At 33.2% G+C, this 6828-nt stretch overlaps 1 non-coding gene across 1 annotated transcript; it reads left to right on the top strand.

Annotated features, from left to right (window-relative positions):
* Positions 1–6552: 6552 nt before the first annotated feature.
* On the top strand, positions 6553–6625 carry Trnar-ucg. The gene has a single exon. It is a non-coding gene; the product is annotated as a tRNA-Arg (tRNA).
* The last annotated feature ends 203 nt before the right edge of the window (positions 6626–6828 follow it).

Here is a 6828-nt window from a genome sequence, read left to right as displayed (position 1 = left end):
GTAGTAAATAGCTCGATCATCCCAACAAAATTCCTCATTTAAATACAACAGGATCCTATAAAAACTAAACTGCCTCAAAAATATGGCGGTGTTATAAAGAGCATTGACAAAAACCTGTGCCTAATCATTGGGTTACAAAATAGCACCTGTTCATTTATTATCGCAACCTAAAAAATTTTGAATGAAGAGGAAGTTATAAAAACTTTTTTCTTAACACTGGCCGGTTGCTTTTTAATTCATTGACACTGAAATATTTGAATTTCGAATTAGGTTTTGATAGGCGATTTGGCGGGAACGTTGTTGTATTGTTGATGTGAAATCTGACACTAGTATTGTTAACATTATTTATATATATTTCCTGTAATATGAAGTTTAATTGATGGTTAGACACTTAATTAATTATGATACAATACGTAACAATAAAACAATACTCCCAAATATGATGGAGTTTCTTTAACGGACACAAATGCTAATGGAAGTTTCAAGATCTTTACATAAATCGAGGTAGTCTCTTACGACTGCTATAATGTGGTTTCTCGTTTATTAAAAAGTGTTTTTTTTTTAAGAAACAATAGACTAAGATATCTTAAAGATGGTCTTCGTTTTTTATATTTACATAAAATATATACGGTCGCGTTTGTCCCGTACCTTAAACATGAGGTAAAAATCATTCTTTTATTCATGAGGTAAAAAGCATATTGCTCATCATTTTATGCCTGTAGCCATACAATAAATACCATAAGTGTTCAGTTCAATAATGCGTTCAGGATGCTGATGGGGCTACAATGCAGTGCGTCTACAATGTTTGGTTGTGCTGGTGTGGAATGCTTTTACGCCACGATCCGCAAGCGAGCTGTAGGTATCTCTGGTAAGGCGCGTGGAAACCCTAACAGCATGCTGGCGATAACAGCGGGAAGCTGCCCTTGCATATGTCATTGCAATGACTACATGTGCCCTTTTTAATTTGTTTTTATACTTTTAGCTAACCTCCTTGCATAATAATTAACAATATTGATTAACACAATAATAACCATATGGACTCATTGTTTTCTGAATGTATAAATAAATTATTATTATTAAACTAAATTCTAAGTTTCACTGTGTACGATGTCGCCCAACCTTCCCGAAAATACAATTTAAAAACAATTTAGAATCGAGTATCGTGCCCGAACTAGAACAAACCAATTAATTATAAAGCAAATCGAACCGTCTCGAGTTTAATTATTCGCGGAGGCTGCCGCTGACGGTTCTCTACAATAAAACTTCCTAGAATTGTATAATTGGCACGCTATTTCCATTTAATTGGCTCTATTCTGCGGGAAGGCTTCCAATCCAAGTTTTCGGTGACAATGGCTTTTCTAAATAACTACCTGGAGCTAGGAGTGGACAAGTTGGTTTAGTAGTCTATTGTTTTGGGGAAGTTTTTCATGTCCCTATGCAAACCATTGGCTATGATTGCACCCTTGTAATTCATATTATCGTCTCTTTCTGTTCAATTGTGTTGACATTGCGATGAAAAGAGACAGATGAATACTTTAAATTAAAAGAGTGAATGAATAATGCTGTTTAATTAATATTAAGTAGGTCTAGTTGATTAAAAGTGGGTATCATCCCTGGGGTCGTAGGTTCGATAAGCTGTGCACGAATGGACTTCATATCATACATATGAAGTCCATTGAACACTGGTTGGTTCGGTGAAAGATAACATCGTGGTAGATAGATACAGAAATCTGAGGCCCAGACCTAAAAGGTTGTAGCGTATATGTATCATCAAGTAGGTATCTAATAATGGTACGTCTAGTCTGGCCAAGTTTATATTAAGAATCTGTTATTACAGATTTAAAAGTAGCAATAAACACACAATAGCGTGTGGGATAGGACGAGACAATGTTATCGATCCGGCGTCCCTTGCGATCGGATATTCTATAGAGGTAGGTTCATATGTCTGACGAGATTACTTGGCTCATGAAAGGAATTTAAACATATGAATCTTTTGTATATCTTATATTCGATTGAAATGACGTCATATTTAGGTCTACTAAATAGACAAGTGGCTAGGTGCGGTCCCTCAACCCGTAGGTTGTGTATACAAATCCCTAACATATTTTTACTGTGCGCTGTGAAAACTTGCTCATATGATGAAGAAAAACACAGTTTTTTAGAAAAGGGGGAAACCGGCAGGGTTGCCTGATGTTAACTGATACGCCTATGGACACTTGTAATGCCAGAGGCCTAGCGATTGCGTTGGCTATTTTATTATTGGTACGGTAATCGAAGGACCCTAAGTCAAATTGGTTCGGAAATACTTTTAGCTGGTTCCACATAGTGGTGGTGAGCGGCAAAAACTGCTATAAAAAACGCTCAGCTGTGAAACGACGGACATCGAAGTGATACGGGTGGAATTTCGTATTCTGTCTCGACTTTCGATGATGAAACTCAGCTGCAGATATCCGAATAACTTCAATCAGGAGAAAACCATCTAGAACATTTCTTTAAATTATGAACCAACACTAAAGTCAAATATTTCATGCATTGTGTGCATTAAACGCTATTTTCAATGAAAACTATATTAAATGGCCTGTAAATATATGTTTAATAAATTTCTCAAAGATAAGCTTGCCAAGGCTTATAAATGAATGAAGCTTAGGTATGTGAATTTAGCATTCTTGCATTAAAAAAAGTGGATATCATATAAAACCCGGCCGAGTTTCTAAACTTTACAAGCGACCATATTTAGGTGAAACAATAGAGATTAATTTTACAGAAAACAACATACGTGTTCATCAAGCCAAAGATTTCCTGTAAAAGTATTAGATATAAATCCAACTTCTTAATCAAATGAAAGATATAACCGATTGAGTACTTTCGCTACTCTAGCGGAGCGCACTTTTTTCTAAGTCCCTCGTTTAGAAAAAAGTACTCCTCAAGCCGCTATATATCGTAAGCCAATCGCATGCGTTTGAGATGAAACAAAGCGGTCTTTTGTTGTGGGTGGGGCCCATTGTCCCGTACAATGGGAAGACAGGAGACGCCTTTTGTTGGCATTGTGTGGGGCGATTTATGTTATATCTATATGCGCGCTGAAAACGATTCTGCCTAAGCGATATGATTGGTGTTTTTGGATGAAATTCGTATCTTATGTAAAGACATTCAGTTGAATTTTATACAATGAAAATTGTTTATGTAATAATTTATAAATGTGTTTTAATGTTTCTAAAAACATGCTATAACACACATACACATTCTTGCTATGCTTTGATATAGACTTTATCCAATTAATGTTTCTTTAATCAATTATTTATGTTTAGTAATCAAAACTCTAAGAATAAAGTGATATTATATTTTGACTAGTGCTCTTATTCTGTAACTTCTGTATCTTTTGATCTCAATAATGAGTTTTTGTCCTTGCGAGAGAGAATTACATCGCACGTGCATACAAAAACGTCGCGATTGGTGTCGCTGTCGCTAATAGCGATTGGAAGTGTCAGAGCAAGGTTGGTAGTCTTATAATAGGTAGGTACCTATGCATTTGCGAGCAGTGTTGGCCTAGTGGCTTCAGCGTGCGACTCCCATCCCTGAGGTCGTAGGTTTGATCCCCGGGTGAGCAAAAATAGACGTTCTTTCTATGTGCGCATTTAACATTCGCTTGAACCATGAAGGAAAACATCGTGAGGAAACCGACTTTCCTTAGACCCAAAAAATCTACTGTGTGTCAGGCACAGGAGGCTGATCACCTACTTGCCTATTAGATTGATAAATCATTAAACAGATACAGAAATCTGAGGCCCAGATTTAAAAAACCACTGATTTATTTATTTATAATACAAGATTTTTTATTAGAATTCAATTCGATTTAACATAAATTTGAACAACCTACTGCAAAAATGTGTTAAAAATAATTTAATATAATGAATTGACTAAACGCGAGAATCACAGTAAGTTTTAACCGAGAATGTTGATAGACTCACAATTCAGAATTAGATAATACCTTAAAAAAAACATGTAACAATTAACACAAATCATACATATCCTAACATAATAAATATTCTAAACGTATCTCATTTAATAAAAACGAATAATCAAACAACATTATTTTAGAGCAATGCGTTTGTCAGCCGCCGTCTGTGTATTAACAAACTGAAAGACTGGGTAAGTAAATACTTTAGTTAAAACTGTGTTATAATGCTTATTTAGTTTTATGAAAAGATTAGTAAAAAATCTTTGCCTCCGTTCTTGGTCTATATATGTATATATAATATACGTCATATGATGATATGTCTCCTCGATTTTTACTTTACTTTTTTGCCTCTTTTTGGTTTGGGCATATTTTCTTTAGCGTATTAATAGTATGTCATATCCATTGGGCTTGAATCGACCACAAGGTAGAGTCGCACCTAGCAACTAAGCCAATGCTCTCAAACTTTGTTAAGTAAAGTATATATATTCCCTGTTAGGTATTAAACCAATAGTTAGACGAAAATAGGTACACTCGTGGCCACAGAAAACCGCACTCGAAAATGGCAAAATTGCAGAGTGCCAGTCGAAGGGGCAAACATTCAGTGGAGTGTTTCGTACAAATTGGCACTCGACTCGACGACTTAGGCCGGTGACTTGTCGCCTAATGATTTTGCCTTTATATTTCGAGTTTAACGATAATAACAATAAAACATTAGGCTAACTGAATGCTTAGAAATTACGTTAGGCATTTTTTGTCAATACGATATTATAAAAGGATATTATAATTATTTTAAATTTGTCTAATCACTGCTCCAAATTTTGTTCTATCGTTCTTTACGACTTGTATGTATGTAGTACTCCAAGTAATATTAAGGAGGCGTATGGCTTTGAAACCCTTGAAAAATGTAAAAAACTGATAATCTTTTAATCCAATTATTAGTGGCGTTTGTGGCTCATCAGCTTAGGATAAAGCCAAAAATGTATACCTTATTTCATTCATTTCACAAATCATGATGTGTTATTTAATTAGTATAGGGTTAAAGAGTTACACCATTGCAGAGTGATGAAAATATGTAGAAAAAAATTTGGAGCTATTTTTAAGGTGGAGCCCTGATTTGACGAATTTACCATAATTATAACATCCTTTGATAATATCGTATTGACAAAAAATGCCTTACGTAATTTCTAAGCATTCAGTCAGCCTAATGTTAAGATCATACGAACACGCTGATAAAAAGAGAAAATATAGGTAACAATTTTTTTCATGTGTAAGTTATTTCTCATAATATAAATAAATTTAATTGATAAAATGAAGAATTAATTAAACGTTTTCTTGATACTTATGTCCGTTTCAGTTATTGGCTATAAAAAAGGATCAGAAACGGCATTTTAAATAGTTTTTGTGAAATAAATTATTTTGAAACAAATGAAATAGGCGGAATTATTTCACGAATAACTTAAAATGAGAACATGAACATGAACTGTTTCTAAGCAAGATAATTAAGGTGTACATTTTGTTTACATACTTAGATATATTATTGTAATTTAAAACAATCTTAGTTTAACAAACGTAAGTATTTGTCATCATAAAAAAATGGTAACAATTATATTATGAATGTAAAGTATCAGTAATGCTTTTATGTTTTACTGTATCAAATCCGTATTAACAATGCAGCTAACGTCATCTATCGAGATGTTTTATAACTAAAGTCTTAAACAAGTATAGCTCACGCATCGAAAGCGACACCTGAAGTATAATATGTAAACTACTTGGATGTTCTAACTTTCTTATCTTAGTTCTAACTTGTGCTACTAGGTGGCGCTTAATTAACATATTGAAAATAATATTATTGTCATTTATTGTTTTATTTCTAAATTGCATTTACATTTATAATTTTATATACATTTATTTGTTATTTAAATAATTTTCAGAAACTTAACTGAAATTCAATACGAAGTTGTAATATCAAATTGTTTTATAGAAAACATGCCACCTAGCCAGAAAAATTAAATACTTACAGCGTTGTAAACTGTACAAATATATCAAATAAATGCTGGTATACCTTTCGCAATATTTTCAAAGAGGTCTCTTTATTGTACATGTTACAATAATTATATGATTAGGTATTATAACTAAAACGTTAATATACTATTAAGTAAAGTGCTAAGCTTCGAACAGCTGGACAATTACTTTTTTTTTTTGTTTTGGAAATTAATATAGTCTGTGATACTTAGGAATACTGTAAAATTGTAAGGCTGAAAGAATTTTTGAAATCGCTCCAGTAGTTTTAGAGTTTATTCGTCGCAAACACACGAAAAACATGCATGTTTTACGAAGTATAATTTAGTGTCTTGATTTAAATAAAAAGGTCATAATTATTTCTTTAATACAATAGAAGAACAATAGATAACATCGCCAGATTCTAACACGCTATGCATTGCGAATTCAAAGAACATTTTAAGAAAATGAAAAGCTGATAACCTATTAGTACTAGTTTACGCACATTTTTTTTATTAAAAAAAGGTTTTCACTTTGAAAAATACAATAATCAATGCTGACAGTATATATACTATATTTTCAGTACACTTACCAGCGACCGTGTGGCCTAATGGATAAGGCGTCGGACTTCGGATCCGAAGATTGCAGGTTCGAGTCCTGTCACGGTCGATAATTATCTTTTTTTGTATTGATTTGGTGTTTATTAAAACTATTTATTCTTTTAATTGTTAATAGATGTAAATTTGTTTGTGTTATATGCCAACGTATTTTTATAAGCTTAGTTTAGCTCTAGTAAATTCGCACAATTATTTATTCTTCCTTCCCGTTGCCTAACGCTGGCTGATTAAATAATACCGCACGATATCTAGGTA

This window comes from Pieris napi, chromosome 14 (genome assembly GCF_905475465.1).
Source record: "Pieris napi chromosome 14, ilPieNapi1.2, whole genome shotgun sequence".
Classification (NCBI taxonomy): domain Eukaryota; kingdom Metazoa; phylum Arthropoda; class Insecta; order Lepidoptera; family Pieridae; genus Pieris; species Pieris napi.
This window is presented reverse-complemented; position numbering and strand designations above follow the sequence as displayed.